This window comes from Myodes glareolus, chromosome 9, assembly GCF_982192425.1.
Source record: "Myodes glareolus chromosome 9, mMyoGla1.1, whole genome shotgun sequence".
Classification (NCBI taxonomy): Eukaryota; Metazoa; Chordata; class Mammalia; order Rodentia; family Cricetidae; genus Myodes; species Myodes glareolus.
In genome coordinates this window covers 94,095,039-94,112,239 of record NC_142034.1, presented here as the reverse complement: position 1 = coordinate 94,112,239, position 17,201 = coordinate 94,095,039, and positions in this window count along the sequence as shown.

The window sequence follows — 17,201 nt, the reverse complement described above, 5'->3', positions numbered from 1 at the left end:
CCATAGGGCCTAGTCAGACCTCCTCAGTGTGCCCCGAGAAACCCCACAGCCCTCCCAGGCAAGCCTGCTCCTGAGATCTTCAGCCTTCGCTCCTCTGCGCTCATGGCAGGAGGGGTGAGGCCAGTGACTGTGAGGGTTCCTCTGCTGTCTTCTTGGGGATCCACCCTAGTGGTATCTCCTCAGATTGGCTGTGGGGGGAAAGGCTAGCCCTTGTAGCTTTTCCGGGCTTAGCTTCACAGGCTGCCTGGGTTTCTCTCCTATTCCTTGGGTATCAGCTAGTCCCAACAGCCTCTTTCCTCAGTGCCCCTCTGCTCCAACATCACTTTGCAAAGCCACAGCCCCACCTCAGCCCGAGCTCTCACTAGCCTTGCTATTTCTGACATGGTAGGACAACCTGGAAGGAGGAGAGAGGACCTGTGTGAACCAGGTGTAATGGTCAACCCTCAGAGAAAGACTGGCCAAAGCCCAGGTGTGTGACGCCACACCCTTGACCCCTGTGAGGGCACCCTTGGGCTGCTCTGCTTGTCCCTGGTGTCTCAGACCTACTCACCTTGCCTGCCTGCCTAGGCTCCCCCATAGCCTTCCCAGACCTGTTTCTGGGGGTCTTAGCTCAGGCAGCCTTCTTCTTGCCCCTACCCTGCCTAAGCACCCCTAAACCTCAAGGGGGATGTTCAGGATCACCTCTAGCACCTCTGTGCAACCCTCACCTCCTGGCTGCTGCTTCCCAATGCCTGGGGTCCCTCTGCTCGGGTGTGCTCTTCCAGAACAGGCCAGCATTGACCAGTGGGGGGCACTCACACAGTTCATAAAAGCTCATTTCATAGCAGCGTACAGCTATCCCACTGGTCCCCAAGATGATGAGGGTCAGGGCCCTCTTCACATTGCCTACTGCCTTAGATTGACAGCTTTCCATGTCGTGGTGGAAATCCCCACCTGCAGGCCTAGTCCCAGGTCCCCGAGGAGGCCTCGGCCTTGCTGACCAGCTGCCACAGTGTCCATTTGGGAGTCTGAACCACGCCAGGCAGGGGACAGGGATCTGTCTCTCTGCTCCATCCTCTCTCTTCTGGCTCTGCTGCCCCCGGCAAGCGGCCAGACCGGCAAACCCAGCCCCCCAGCAGCTGGCTGGCCACCCTCCAGGCAGCCCATGGACGCTGCTAGTCAGGCTGACCACACCTGCCACAGCAGATGGTTCAAAATCCCCCCAAATCCTGGCAAACCAGCCACTTGGTCCTTCAGTAGCCAGGCCAATGTGTCCTTGGCTCAAGAGTTGGGCCTGTCCCTTGCTGAACCGGCTGTCAGGGACCACGGCCAGGTGGGCAAGCAGATAGCACCCAAGATCCTGGGATGCAAGAGGCTGTCTGCTCCAGCCTCATGTGGGGCTGTAGATTGGGTCTGGGAGGGAGGAAGGGAGGGGACCCTGCAATGGTATCAAATGGCATTTGGAAAGGCCTGGGTCATCTACTCTCAGGTTGTTCATCCCAGGCACTTGGGGCCCTATATGAAGTGTGACTTGGAACATTCTTTTAGTGACTGGAAAGGAGGGCTGTATTAGTGGGAAGCACTTGGCTGGAACCCACCACCGGATTGCTGAGTTTACCCTTACATGCCTCTGCTGCTTCTGGCCTGGGTCTGGCCCTCCTTCTTGCTTTGCTAGATGCCAGGCTGTCAGAGCCAGGAGGCAAGGAGATGCTACCCACTCCCCTCCCAGGGCCCAAGCAGGGTGAGACTCCAGCTTCCTTTCCATCCCGCAGAATACAAGAGGCAAGACTGCACGGCAATCCCTTTGCCATGGTGATACCCTTCTACTCCTAAGGTGTACCGAGTGCCTACTGTACAGATGCTCATGCATCTGGGTTTCTGGGGTGGACCCTCCAAGGTCCATGTTATCCGTGGATAACAGCATGGTGCACACAAGGGTATCCCTGAATTTTCACCCACTGTGACGTCCCTCCCTCCTCAGTCCCTCACACACCTGCTGAGCAATAGGCATTGCCCAACTAGGACAACAGCAGCTGCCAATGCGCTCTGCCCAGGGGCTAGAGGAGGGCTGCCCAAACAGGCTGGTGTGCCATGCCCTGACAGAGGGCTTCAGGGAATAGCTGGGGTGTCACCACACAGGAAGCAGCCCCAAACCGGCTGTGACTGGGGTCTCTGGGCCACATGGGGTACAGGAGGTAAGGAACCTGGTGTGAGGAGGGTGGTCCCTCTGTTCCTTTCCTCCTCACCCCCTGCCCCCCAGCATCTGCAGCCGCTGTAACCGATCCCCTGTGGGGGCTGCCTGGGCTCTGGGCTCTCCTGGCTCCCAAGCCTCCGGCCCAGCTGTTGCAGCGGAGGCCTTGTCTATCCTCGGGGCCAACAGCTGCAGGCCCGGAAGAGCTCCCCCCATCCCACCCCAGAGCAGGTGTGGCCCCCTACCCCAGCCCAGCCAGCCAAAGATGGATCCCAGGGGTGCAGAAGTCTGAACCTCATCCACTCAGCTCTGGGGGTCCTGGGGCAGCATGGGCTTAGGGCCTCAGGCCTGAGGAGAGCATAGTGTCTGTGGAGCAGCATTGGCTGGGGTCACCAGGATGAGCAGCAGCAAACAGCCAAAGACTCTCATGGCTGCAGGGTGTGGATGGGCACAAGAGGATGCTCCTGTTAGCGGCTCCCCTCATGTCCAGATCCGGCTCTCCCCACCACGGCTCTGATATTCTGAGGTCACTGTCTTCACTGGCCCTGTGGCCATGTCCACGCCACATAGCCAGCTATGGCCAGGTGAAGGGCCATTCACACCACCTGTAAACATTTGTCACCTGAAAGCTGTTGTCCCTGCTCTCCTCCCCATGCTGTTCCTGCTCTTGGGATGGCTAGACCCTGTGTCCAGCTCGGGCTGGCCTTAGCCCACTGAGTATGGTTCCTCACTTTTCTGGTATGAAGCTCTAAACTGGGACCTGTTCTGGGTCTCCCTCCAAACTCCATGCCCAGTTCTGAGCAATGATACCCTCCCCTGGCTCCCTTTCCCTGGCTTTTCTCCTTCTGACCTCCCCTTACTCCTTAGTCTGGTCTTCCCCTCCCCTTCTCTCCAGCCTCCTGGCCTCTCCATCCTTCCCCTGACCCCCTGAGCCTCTCCTACCTGCCTGCTGAACTCAGCACCGTTGCCGTCCTGACCTCTGAGTCCCTCCCTCTCCATGTCAGACTTTACTATCATTGCCCAGCACAACCCCTCTAAAGATGGAGACTGCTCCCTTGCTGGGCCCAGGAGAGCTCCAGCGGGAGTGGGTAGACCCGAAAGGGTTATGGATGGATACCCCTGTACAGAGAAGTTGGGGATCCTGCCATGCTGCCTTCCTACTGCTGGTACCTGCAGCAGGGTAAAGTATCCCCCAAATTCAGCCCTGCTTGAAAATGGGATTTTTGCAGGTGTCTTACGGCTCCAGATGCAGTAATGAACTTCCCTGAGGACAACAGAGGCAGAAACTGGAGCTGAACATGGCCACAGGTCATACACCAAGAGGCTGGGTCACCCCTCTGCAGTGTGGCAGAGAGCAGCCTGGTGACGCCTGGGCTTGGGTGAGTGCCCTACAGACCTGGAAGGGGCATACTCTTGTCATGCTGCCCAGGCAAGGCAACCCCAGGACCCTTGCACAGGCTATGCTGCTGGTACAGGGGAAGGCAAAGAATTAGGATAGTGGTGTCCTCACTGGGCTCACAGTGTCCTGTGCCCAGGACCTGGCAAGCCTATTTCAGATGTTCTTCAACCACCTCTCCATAGTGGCTTATGACCTCAGCCCCTTCCCTATGACCTTTCCTCTGGGAGTGGCTTCTGGTGGCCATCTTAGTCACCTAGGCTCTGTCCAATGAGGAGCCTCCACTATCCTTAGCCAGGGAAGTCAGGGCCTAGAGAGGATCGGCCTTGACTGTGTCAGGCTTCTTTGCCCTGTGTGTAAAGGTCTGGCAAACTTGGCCTAAGCACTGCCAACATCCACGCCCCACGCTGAGGACCAAGGGGCTAGTCTGTGGCACCTTGGGGGACTTGGGGACAGAGCAGAGTTGGGTTAGGGTACCAGTTCCCAGAAGCAGGGGTTCCCAGACAGGGTGTGTGAGTGTGTGTGTGTGTTTGTGTGTATGCATGCATGTGTGTCTCATTTCTCAAGCCAGAGCCACGAAGGTCATGCTGTCCCTTGGGCTATGCTACAGGTTGTGAGTCTTCCCGGCTTGATGGGCAGTGTCTGCCTCGTATGTGTTCAAGAGTGTGTGACTTGGCTGACTAAAAGGGAGAAAGAACCAGGCGACCTAAGATTCTTCTTACCCAGCCCCAGCTGCAAAGGATCAGGGCCAGAGTACAGAGCCCTTGGGACACCTGGAGGTGTCCAGGTGAGTTGCTCAGTGGCTTAGTCCCCGAGACCTTGGGACTCCTTGGGAAGAGAGCCAGGTGGGTGGCCCACACTTGTCACTGTAGCACCCGGGGAACTGGGGCAGGAGGATCAAGAGTTTCAGGCCAGTCTGAATTACACAGTCTACACAGAAGAGGGGGAGGGGAAGAGAGAGGGAAACCGGAAAGGTAAGGAGGGCAAGAAGTCACTCAGCTCCCCCAACTAGTCCTGTCCTGAGCTGCATGATGGAGGCCTGGGCCAGACACAGTCCCTACCCAGGACACCATGGCTCTGCTCCCCCAAAGCAGAGTCTCCTATCTGTCACTGCCCCCTCCTCCTGGACAGCTTCAGCCCCAGATCCATCCGTCCAGGCACAGACACGCCTTGCTGAACTTCTCCTGGCTGTGAGTAGGTCAGGGCTGCAGACTGGTCCATCTGGGTTGTTTCTTCCTCAGCATCTTCCAACATCTGAGGGTGCGGTTGGGGTCTCGGCTGGCTCTGGATTTCTCATCGCAGGAGCCTCTGCTTCTGAGAGACACGCCGGGTGGATGTTTATTTTATCACTTCCCCAGGGCAGAAGTTTAATATCTCAGCAGCAGGTTCGCAGCAGCTCCTGGGGTCGTTGGTCCTTGGGGCTTCTCTTTTCCAGACCCTCGCGTGTCTGTTCTGGGCTAGCCATGGATCATGTTTTCTCCTGAAATAAATGGTTTTGCCATTAAGACCTTCGTTTCAGCTCAATCGTTCTACCATCCCTTTCCACTGACCCAGCTGCCCATGGCAGCAGCTCTATGGGGCTCCGTTGGCTCATTGGGACTCTGCTCCAAAATGCCTTCTGGGGGCTTAGCAAAGGGTCTTTCCAGGAGCCAGAGCCATCCCAGAGAAAAGCTTGTGCTTTACATGGTCCACGGGCCCCACAAATGCCCAGAAGAAGACCCCACCTCTCAGGATGCCAGCTAACACTCCCAGGAGGAATAAGCTCATATTTGGCACTAATTACATAGCACGGACAGAACACAGTCATCCCGGAACTTGACATAACCCTTATCACAAGGGACGGATGAGGCACTGGGAGGCAACTTCTAGCACTTCTCAGCCCCCAGCTGGCCTCTTCACCCACCTTAATCTGACATCCTTGCCTTACCCCGTTAGAAGGAACTGAGGCCATGAAGCCAAGACCTGGTTGCAGGCTCACAGATGGCCCTTAGGACTTGCTGGCCCTGAGTAGGGCCTGCTGTTCACTGTCCTCACCACCTCCTGCTTGCCCTCCAACCCTGGCCACCTCCACAGATGGAATCTGAGACCTCTGGTGTGAACCTCTGTTGTAGAGCACGACCCTCTGAGCAAAACCAGCACCATCGTCATCAGGTTAATTTCCCCCAGAGCAAGAGGAAGTGAGAAAGGTCACTGGACCCTCACCTGAGATCCCGGCCACTTCTCCAAGCCATCTGTGTGCAGTTCTGTCCTAACTGGACACAGGGTCTTGCTAGACTATATGGATTGGAGGAGGTCAATTGGCAGTGCTTTATCTACGCAGCCATGGAGAAGCGATCACCCACTGGGTGAAAACTTCCTACTGCAGGAGCTTTGGGGTCCTCCCACACTTTTGTAGGCAAGCCTCTGTAAGCAATCCCAGGAAACTCATTGGTTCCTCGGCGTTTTAGTGGGAAGGTGGCAAAGGATTTGTCATCAGGACCTTGTGAGAAGGGGGTTGTTTAGGTCTTCCCAGGAAAGGAATTCTCACAATCTCAGACAGCCCAACCCTCTGAGCTGGGCAGGATAGGGAACCGGCTCAGTGCAGTGGGCCCCGACACACATGGGCTGTGGTGTGAGGCTTAGGACCATAAAGGAGCCCCACCCCCAGCAGCCTGGAGTTGGTGTGATATGCCGCACAGAGTCACAGGGTCCTCAATCCACAGTACAACACTCTGGGGTAGGAGGCAGGTGCTGGTTCATTGGCTCACCCACCTTCCTGTCACCAGAGGCCATCTTAGCCTCTGCCCCACCCTCTCCCCATCCTCTCGGGATCTGTCTGATCCTGAGGCTAGCTCAGGCTTAGTCCCTTCAAGTCCACTGGACTTGCCCATTGGGCTGGGCATACAGGGCAGGCAAGGCTGGCTGTCCTGATAGTCAAGGACAGGTGAGAGCATCCCCTTCTCTTGGGCTCCCCATCTCCCAGCCGAGCTTCCACTCCAGTTGTTTATGGAAGCCTGGGCAGCTTGGTTTCCCTGCCCCACTCTCCCCATGAGGACTCCCTAAATTAATGAACACAAAATGACCCTATCGTCAAGTCTCAGTCATCCCAGACATGGTGGTGATCCATGAAGACACATGACATCTCACCCCAATCCTACCCTGTTCCCAAGAGAGCCCAGTCTCCCCACCCCCACTGGGATCCCCAGAGCTGACAGAGGCTCTGAGAGGCTGGGCAGAACAGCTGGTAGGGTGGGCATGAGCCAGATGTCCGAAGTACCACCCATCCCATCAAGGTCTTGTGGCCCTTGTGTCTATATCTCACCCTTTTCTTCAAAGGTGTGGACTTTAATGCTGGCGCAGACGGCTGCCTGGCTCCCCTAGCCGACCGACCACAGCTGCCGCAGCCTGTCTCAGACACTCTTGACAATGCCAAGCGCTCCAGCACCCTGACCAAGGGCAACTGCCCAGGAAGAAGACTGGGGCTGCTGGCTCCTGTCAGGGATGGGCTCCCACCTCTTCAGGTCCTGTGCTGCTAGTGATATCAGCTCTGACTCCTGGCACTGGGTGCGGCTTGGTTTTGTTAACTTGACACAAACCTAGCCCTACCTCAGGAGCGGGAATCATATTGAGAAAGTGAAAGCACACGTTTGGCCTGTAGGCAAATCTGTAGGGCATTTTCATGATTAATAATTGATGTGGGAAGTCCCAGCCCACTGGGGGCAGTACCACCCCTGAGGCAGGTAGTCCTGAATGGTTTGAAGGAGGTAGGTTGAACAAGCCAGTAAGCAGCCCTTCTCAGGTCACTCCTTCAGCTCCTGCCTTGAATTCATGTTCTGACTTCCCTCGGTGGTGGAGTGTGACCTAAGACTCGTAAGCTAAAAGAATCGCTTTCCCTCCAAGTTGCTTTTAGTCATGGTGCTTTCTCACAGCAACAGAACCCAGCTAAGACTCCCTGTTTTCAGGATGTGGTGCGGAGTACCCTTTCTCCTCCAGCCAGGGAGCATCTCCTTACTCTGGGGACACATGATCTTCCTGCCCCTGCCCGACCCCCATCCCTAGGGGAAGTGTCACAGCCTAGCCTGACTCCTGGTTACAGTCCGTGCCTTGAACCTACCACTGCAACCACCTAGTGTGGTTTGGCAGCTGCCGCCTGCAACCCTTACTGGTTCCCGCCACCTAGTACCTCCCCCCTCCCCCATTCACGTGAGCACAGCTGTGGCCCCAGGATCCAGAGGAAATCCTCAGCTTTGCACAAGCCCTGGGGACCCCTGAGCTTGCAGCCAGCAACAGCCGGGTTGGAGCATGTCTGTGGGGAAACGGTCTTCCCCCCAGGGCAAGACTGAGCTGAGGCAGTTTCTGAGGTGGGGGGGCGGTGTAGAGGAGGGACCCTCTGCTAGGAGTCCAGCCTTTCTGATTCAGGGATCTGCCCTGTACAACTGAGGAGATATGAGACCAGGCTCCTACCCTGGTAGGGGCTGCTGTCCTCCACAGAGCAGGTGAGGCTCTGGGTTGTGTCTCTTGCCAGGGTTCACCACAAGGCTAGCACATCCCTCTTTACTGGTTGTGAAGATCTTTACTGCAGGTCCTGGCCTTTCCCTTGCTAGGAAACAACTCAGGAGTAACTCCGGGAATTCTTGCCAGAGTAGACAGAGAGGCAGGACCCTGGAGCCCCTTTCGGTGAATTCAAAGCCCTAGTCAGGGCTGACCAGAAGATCTGTGGGTCCCAGAGTTAGCGGTCATGTGCAGCCTGAGGCTGACCGGCATAGAGCCCTGCTCAGAGGCCCCTGCAGGATGGCAGAGCAAGACTTTTCCAAAGTCTTGACAGCTTCCGGTCTGTCCCCTGACAATTTCCATAGGGCCTGTGGGCAAGGGCTGCTTGAGTGATCTCACGATGCAGTTGGGGAATCCTGCGTGGCTTCTGGGTTAGGGTGAGTGGGGATGCTCTCAAGTCCGACCCGCCCAGCTTCAGTTACTGAGCCTGGATTTCCCAAGAGAAGGAAGGTGGGAAAGTTACTAAGCTACCCCAGAACACTCCCTGACCCACGTAGGGTGGATTTCAAATCCTAAAGTCCTCCAAGGCAAATGACAGAAACAGTAGCCTCCCTCAGTGAAAGGCATGGAGTTATGAAACGAGGGAATGGCTTTAGGTGTGGCTGGCTCCAGGCTCTGAGCTGTCCTCCATCCCTCTAATCATCTCCTTCTCTAGGCCGGTTCTCCCTAGAGTTCAGCATCCTAAGTGCACTGTCTTGCTCCTCTTTTGTGCAGCTCAGAGATAACTCTGGTTGACCTGTGGAGTCATACACCTCATCCAAGCGGTGGGGAGAGAGGGTCACTGTGATAGCATTTCCTCACACACCACAGAGCCCAGTTCTTTCCCTCCTGCAACGTGTTTGGCCTAAGCATCCAAGAGTCGGATGCCAGGAGGCAGCACCTGGCTGTCGACTGCTTACCCAACGACAGGCTTGTGGCATCTACCCAGTGGGGCGACTGGGTTTTTGTTTGTTTGTTTTTGTTTCTGAGGTTTTTGCCCAGGGCCTGCATAGCCCCCTGGCATGGGATGGCTGAACCCTGCTGAGGACTAGAGACTTCCAGACCTCCTCGTGGCCGCAAATGGACACTGCTAGCCCTCCTATGTCTGATGACTTCCTCCCGGGCAGTACACCCCAACAGGATGAGTCTCCACCATTGCTTGGGATGGTTTCATTGTCTGTTGCTTGTTTCCTACCAGGGTCTGAGGAGGCAGAATTTTAGGGTCAAGGTGAAGCTAGAGCGGGCGACCCAGCCCTCGGTTCCTGGCTGTCAGCCCATGGTGTGGTCCTCTCGTCCTCAGGCAGGCAGACCACCAGGAGACAGAAGTAGCGGCTATTAGACTACTAGGGAGAGGCAGGAACACTGTGGTCCAGGCTGGGTGGGGCCAGCCCTGCTGGATCTATGCTGCCCATCCAGGGCAGCCGCCCCACACAACGGGGCTCTGAGCCTGGGGTGGGCTGGGAGGCACTGCCCGCTGCCCGCTGCCCGTTACTCACAAGGGCTTCATTGTGTGGCTGCGGCTGTGGGCAGCAGGTGGCTGCCCGGTCCCACACGGGGAGGCTCTGCTGCCAGCCGCGCGAGCGGAGGAGGGCACGATGGGCCCAGCAGGGTGGGGGCACGGGCAAGCTAAGCTAGGTCAGGGCACAGCACACATCCAGGCCTGCAGAGTAAAGATGTCTGTTTATCTGCCCCGTCTCCTACTGTGTTGAATTGGGACAGCATGTGTGAAATAGCCCAAGGCCACATCCTAGCTCTAGCTCTAGCTCTAGCTAGGATGTGGGCACCAGGGAAGTGGGTCTGAGGAACGTAAAAGGGGGGTCAGTTCTGGTGGAGGGGCTTAGGCAGCTTCTTGGTAAGCCATTACAGTCACCATACACTGGTTAGAGCAGGAGACAGGATACCCCAACCCTCACCACTGGACCACTAACATCTTCTCTGCCTTTGTAGTCTTATCTGGAACGAGGGGCCAGAACAGAATGTCTTTGTGTCTGGGAGATGCCAGGAGCCAGCCATGGGCAAATGAGGCTGCTCCCTTCGTTCTTACGAGTCAGTGCCAACTTGACTGAAAAGTCTCCCCCTGTCTACTGCCGGCCCTCACCGGCCACTCAGCCCTCTCTAAGGTGCCCTCTCCCTGATAGCTCTGCCCCCACAGCCCATCTTGCAGCAGCTGACAGCGATGAGCTTGTAGTAGGGTTGCTCTCTGTGGAGCAGGTATCCTGTGGGCCAGCCTACCGTTCCAGTGAAGGTGGAGACCCGGTCTTGCTCCTCTGGGATGCCCCGCCCTGGGCAGGAACATATGTGTAATGCCAATTCTCCTCATCCTTCAGAGGGGCAACTGAAGGTAGACTACCAGGGCTGGACTAAGTAGCTAGGCCTCTGACAACAGATGCTAGATCATTTCACAGAGGCCTTCAGGTACCGGGGCCCCTCACCCTAGCAGGAGGTGAACACCTCTTAAGCGGGTCAAAGACTGGGTAATTTGGTAGCCTTGGGGCCTAGCTTTAATGTCCCTCAGACAAGCGGTCTAGGTCACTGACCATTCACACATGGGATGCACCCAGGATCATCACAAACCTCTGGCTCCACAGCAAGACTTGAGTCCAAATGCAACTTGTCCTGACTTGATGCTCCCTGGGACTGGGCATGGGCATGGATGTTAATGCTAGCTGGCAGCCCAGAACTGTCCAAAACACAAAGTAACGGGCTAGGAGGGAGAGTCCTGGGTTCTTGGAGGCCCCACGGCAGGTGGCCAGTGTCCACAGGCAGCGTCCCCCAGCCCCAGGGGGCCCCCACACAATGGTCTTGCAAGCTGAGCAGACTGCTGGTTTAGCAGCCAACAAAACTGGAGCTCAGAACCCATTGATGCTCGGGGGCCTGTGCATGTCCAGTCCTGGACCAGGCTCTCTGCTGCCGAGACCCAGACTCTCCTTCCAGAGGTTCGTCCTTTGATGCCATTGGAGTGGGGTCTCTTCACAGTGTTCCTGCCCACAGGGCTTGAGACACTGTGAACCCAGCGGCTTTGGAAGCCAAACCCACTGGGTGCTTTCCTGCCCTGGCACTGCGGATGGGCCTTCCCACAAACTTTGCCTGACTCCGCCTGTCCTTGGAGCTGAGCCCAACCAGGGAGGCCACTCTGGGCCTGGTAGCTCTGGAAGGGGGTTCCATCTAAAATTCCAGCCTGCTGGAGTGTCAGAAAGAACATTCTGGGTGATGAAGATCCTGAGCCCAGGGCAGGACCCCAGAGGACAGGATGACCAACTGTTTTACTTAAAGTATGTGGGCTCCTATGCCATGAAGACTCCCTCCTTCATCCCCAGTTCAGGGGATACCCCACTCTGCAGGAATGGTGGTCCACGCCCGGGCACAGGCCCCAACTTCTGTAGCTCATCGTCTGCCACCTTCTTCAGCAAGTTTACCTGTTCTTTCAGCTCTCCCTGTCCTGTCATAGTAAGAGCAAAAGAAAAGACTGAAGCCTGGAGCTCCCCCATCCCCCAGCCCAGTGCTTCAGGGTGGGAGAAAGGTTCCTCATCACACCCTGGGCCTCTGATACTGTCCTGTGTGAGCATCTCTATTTGGGGGATGTTTAGGACCAGGGTGTCTGCAGTTCTGGGTCTTGGCAGTCAGCAGATAGGATAAACCCCAACCCACACACAATGAGTATCATCCAGGAGACTCCAGGGCCCTGCCTCTGACAAGTGAGTGTGGCTCAATGGGGCATCCCATCTCCCCTTCTAGGCGCCTGGCAGGCAGGCCAGGGGTACATGGGGTGGAGGAGTAAAGGGGGGTTCCGAGCCTTGGAGCCAGAGGATCCCAGGGGAGGAATGGGGCTGGGCCAGGGCTCCATACCGCAGTCGCCTGGCGTCTGTCATGAGGGACGTGCTTGTATAACATGGCACCAATCAATTCTCCCCCAATTTCTTCCTGGGCCAATCTGGAGCCGGATCAGAGGAGGAATTCCACAGCCGGCTGAGCGGAGCCAGGCTTAATGCTGAGCGAGCCACCTCCCCCACAGCGCTCCCTCTGCAGCCCCCACGGCTGTGCCCAAATCACAGCCAGAGCCCAATTACCAGCCTCCCGAAAGGCCCCCGGGGTCCTTGGAAGGGCAGCTGCTGGTCCCAAACACCTCTACCCCGCCTGGACCCAGCCAAGTGACTGGAGTTTCACCGTCCTACACCAGCTAGGTGGGATCTGCACCCAGGCACACCCCGCCATCCCTGAAGGCTGAGTTCAGTCTATCTCCCTGCCTGGCCACCAAAACTGAACCACGATTGTTTCTGTCTTGTGTCTGGCCATAAAGACTATCCTACCTGTGATCCTTCCTGTGTGGTTTGGTAGACTGAGTCTTGAGACATCTGGCTTTAAAAACTAAGAATGTCCCTGAGAACTTGTTGGTCTCACAGTGACCCACCCACAGCTCACCCCCAGGTTTATTCTGACTTTCCAGGCAGGAGGTCAGATGGGGTATGCCAGAGTGGGGGGGGGCACCACAGAAAACCATAGTCACAAGGATGAAAACTCAGTAGGGGACCTGGAGTTGGCCAGCAAGGGCTGAGATGGCTGGCTGGAGAGTGGGATGGCCAGCAAGGCTGAGATGTGGGATGGCAGCTGCAGAGGCTGCTGAGAGTCTCATGGGGAGGTAGAGGCTGCAGTAAGGCTGACCTGCCTGTAGTGGACAGAACCCTGGCCTTTGGCTCAGCCCAGTTCCTACTGGGGCTTGGATGAATGTCCACCACACTGAGGTGTATGGAAGGTTCATGTTGCCTTCAACGTTTCTGCTCTAGGACCTAACCACCTCCCCCACTTCCACGCCGCCACCACTCTCCTTGCTGCAGCTGACAATGCCCGCGGATCTTTTCACTTCCTCTATCTTGAATTTCTCCACCTTGAACCTTCGAACGCTCCAAGATGTGTCTCTGACCCAGACAAAAATGTTGTCTCTTTCAGTAGGCTATCCCTGACCAACCATGTGAGTCCACACCCTGTCATTTCTTTCATGATGTGTGTTCCTTCCTGAAATGAGCTGGCGTGTGCACGTGCCTCCGTCGGCACCTGACTTCCAGGTACAAAGAGTAAATGCCTCTCACTGCTGGCATAGCCCAGTCCGGTGCCTGACACCCAGAAAGCCTTGTATACGTATTTGCTGGGTGAGTCAGTGGACAAACGGTCACCAAAATCCTCAGCTAAGACTGAAAATAGAGAAACAACCCTCGGGTTACATGATCCCCCAACATCTGGTCCACGATTCTTTTCAGTGAATTAACCAGCTGTTTTGGAGTCATGCATAACCAGGCTGATTATGTTCCTTTCTGTAGGTTGACTGGGGTTGGTGGAAGAGAACGGAGTCTGGTAGGAGACCATGCATGCAGGAAGAGCCCGAAGAGGCGCTCACTGGTAAGCAGTGTGCAGAGGAGGGAGCAACACAGCATGGAGAGGTGGCTAGATCCCTACCTCACACTGCCGAGAGAGAGAGAGAGAGAGAGAGAGAGAGAGAGAGAGAGAGAAGAAAAAAGAAATTCCAGGTGGATGGAAGTTTTGTTATTGTTGTTGTTTTGTTTTGTTTTGTTTCCCCCCAGACCATGAAAACCTAACTGCAAAGAAAAATGAAACATGATATTTTAATAAATTTGTGCTGGGGAAAATTTTCTAAACATGATGCCCATACCAGAAATCATAAAGGGGAAGAACTACACAATTCACAAATATATTAAATTTCTCAGAGTGCTAGGCTGCAACATGGCCAAGAGTGGTGAGCCCAAGTTAGGGAAGAGGGGCCTTCCCTTGGAAGAAGTTTGAGGGTGGTAGTCCTCGGAGGTTGTCACCTGTTGAAATGACAAGGGACTAGATATCTTTTGAGGGGTGTTGGGGATGGAACCCAGCATCTTACACACGCTAACTAAATACTCTACCAATGGCCTGTTTCTGCAGGTCTTTAAAAAATGAACAAACAGCTTTTACTTTGAGACAGAGTCTTGAGAAAGGTCCAGGCTGGCCTTGAACTTTCCATCCTCCTGCCTCATCCTCCTAAGTAAGTAGGAGGACAGACCTATGCCTCCAGACCCAAATGGGATGTCTTAATTATCTCTGTCTTTTTCCCAGGGGTGTGGGGAGTCCAGCACTGTGGGTCCCACATTTTTGTTTGAGACGAGTGACCGTTACTTAGGCATCTTGGAGGCTGTCACCTCCCTCGTGACAGGGAGAGGCAGGGGTCCTGAGTATTCTCAGTGGCAGCAGTAACCGCACAAAAACCCACGAACTTTCTGCTGACAGCAGAACACAGGTTAGTGGTTTTAGAGTCCTGGGTTTTGGGCTTCTTAAATGGTTGTACACAAAGTACAGAGAATATTCAAGGATGCAAAAAGTCACATTGAAGCAGGAAGCTGATCCTGTGGTGCCTATTCAGTGATCTCTGTCCCCTTCAATATGCCTCGCTAGGTTTCTCAAGCGCTCCACCATGTGCGGCGCCTGTGCGATATGTAGATATGAGCACCTTCTTTAAGAGCTCCTGAGACCTCCCACAGCCCTTGGGAGCTTTGCAGGCCTTAGCAACTGGACCTTAGCAACGGCAACCCCTATTTCCATTGCTGCTGAAGGTGGACCGAACATGCTGGCTTCTGAAATAACTGTATCCAATGGCCTCAGGTCCCTCACGTGCTTTTGGACTTCTTGGACATGCTTATCTCTCAGAGAGATTGCCCCAAGTTTTGTCTCTTTCTATGCCCAAAGTAGAATAGATGGGCAGACTTGAGAACAGATGTCTGCATGGAGTCAGATATGCCATGGGAAGGGTGGCCTACAAAAACTAAACAGAGAAGTATGGAACTGACATGTGTTATGAATCAAATGGACCTAAAGATATTTACGGAATATTTCACCCAAGCACAAAAGAATACACCTTCTTCTTAGAACTTCTAGGAACATTCTCCAAAACTGCCTTTGAGACAATGGCCCTGGGCAGAGACGCTTTGTGGCTGGATGTGCTGGGCCATCTCTGGCTGTCATGGTAACCGTATGGGTGTCTCCAGCGGTTTCTAGCTCTTGTGAAATCTCTGGAGTGGAAGTTTTGATAGGGCACCAGCACTTGTTTTACTCAAGATCAACAAAGAATCTTGATACAGCTGTCCCAAAGTTGGAGGTTGCCAGGAGACAGGAGCCTAGAAGGATGTGCCCAGGTAGGTTTCTCTCAGTCACTCAGTTCTGATTGCTCCCCATCCTGGGCATGTGAGCCCAGGCAAGCCCCTCTTGTGACCCGCCAATGCAGTAACCCAGGTGCCGGTCCCGCCTCTGGCTGAGGCTCTTTGCAGTCACAGGCCGGTAAACTGGCAATTACCAAAGAAAACCCACAAACCACTGTACATAATTGTCCCAAATCCCCAAAGCAGAGACCGCATCAGCCACTCGAAGGGAGGAGGGCCACACTGGGTCTGGCTCCAGGCAGATCCCATCTCTCAGCCACAGGATCTTAGTGGGCCCCGCGGCCCCCCACGAGGATTCCTGGGGTGGGGAATCGCCCCTCCCACCAATGCCTATGTTTCTGTTTGTTGTTCCTGGCTCCCTCCTCATTTGGGGCAACTCTGGGATTCCATCTTCAGGAAGCCGGCTCTGGGCTCTGTTCCCCAGCCTGGGAGGTGGCGAGCACGTCTCTCGGAAGTCGCGGCTGGAGCCTGAGGTTGGCTCGAGTGAGGGAAGAGAAAGCCTTTCTAATTATAAGGCCGGGCCTAGGAAATGGGGGGATTACACGCTTGCGGAGCTGGCAAATGCGGTACACCAAGCAATCTGAAGTGAGTTAGGCCACAGGAAAGACTTCCCTTTGTACTGCTCACCGCTGTGGTCGCCGTGGTCGTTCTGGGGGTCTAACTTCCCCTGGGAGAGCTGTCAGGCTCTGAAGAAATGATGACCCCCCTGTGGGTCATAGTGTAACCCATTAGCTTCAGGGGTGGGGAGAGAGACACAGACAGAGCCTGGAGCTGTCTTTTTGACAGGTCGTTTCTCGCTACCAGGTTACCAAGGTCAGCATGACCATATCAAGATAGTGAGGGCAGAGCTTCCTGAGGGTACCTTGCGCCTTGCAAGAAGACTGACCTAAGGACAAGGGACAGGCTATGAAGGGAATGGGGTCCCCTGCAAGGGTTCTGTGACTCTGACATCCATCCCCTCAAGGCCCCACACAGAGAGAAACCACTATAGGACCATGGATGAGTAAACCCAGGGCCATGTTCCCAGGAAACTTCATCTCCTCTTCTCCCTTCAAGGGTCTGTTTGCCCCGAGGGAGGAAGGCAGGGTCCTTCAGCTCCTTCCAGTCCTGAGGTCCTGGGATGAAAAAACACAGATGTGCCCCCACAGTGAACACAACCACACTTCACTCGCCCTAGGTGTAGGCCTTGGGTAGCACCACCCAGAGAGACTCCAAGCAAGGACCTAGGTGCTAGGATCCCATTGAGAGAGTGAGGAGGGGTCTTATAGCCTGCATGGTGACAGGTTCATGCACAAGTCTATGTACCCATTCCCACAGCCCTGCAATGACAAATGCTAGTGATAGGGGCAAAGTAGAAATGGCACTGGGGGACTGGACGGTGCCCATGGGAACCCTGCACCTCTGCAAACCTGCGCAGGCTCTGCGTGCTGCCAGCAGTCCGTCACTGTGGACATCTGGGAAAATGCCTAAGGAAAGGATCGCTTACTTACTTATGTGACCCGGCGGGGGGGGGGTTAGAGGTCAGCCTTGGGTGCCGTTCCTCAGGCACCCACCTTGTTTATTGAGATGGTCTCTCGTTAGTCCGGAACTCTCTGAGTAGGCTAGGCTGGCTGACTGATGAGCCCCAGGGAATGACAGAGGAGACAGTCTTCTTCTCCTTCATGCGTGTGTGCTTGCATACATGTGAACCCGTGTACCTGCGCACACACGAACACATGTACCTATGCACACATGAACACATATATACACACACGAAAATTAAGGCCTTCATACCTCCCTGTAAGCCTCATCACTGTTTCACTGAGAAGCCAAGGCTTTCACCGCAGGCCTCTGGGATATTGCAGATTCACAGTGAATACGGTTCTTCTTACAGGACTATGGAGGTAATCCCCTATGTGACGGCTGACCCCCTATGTGAGGGCTCAGCTGAGCA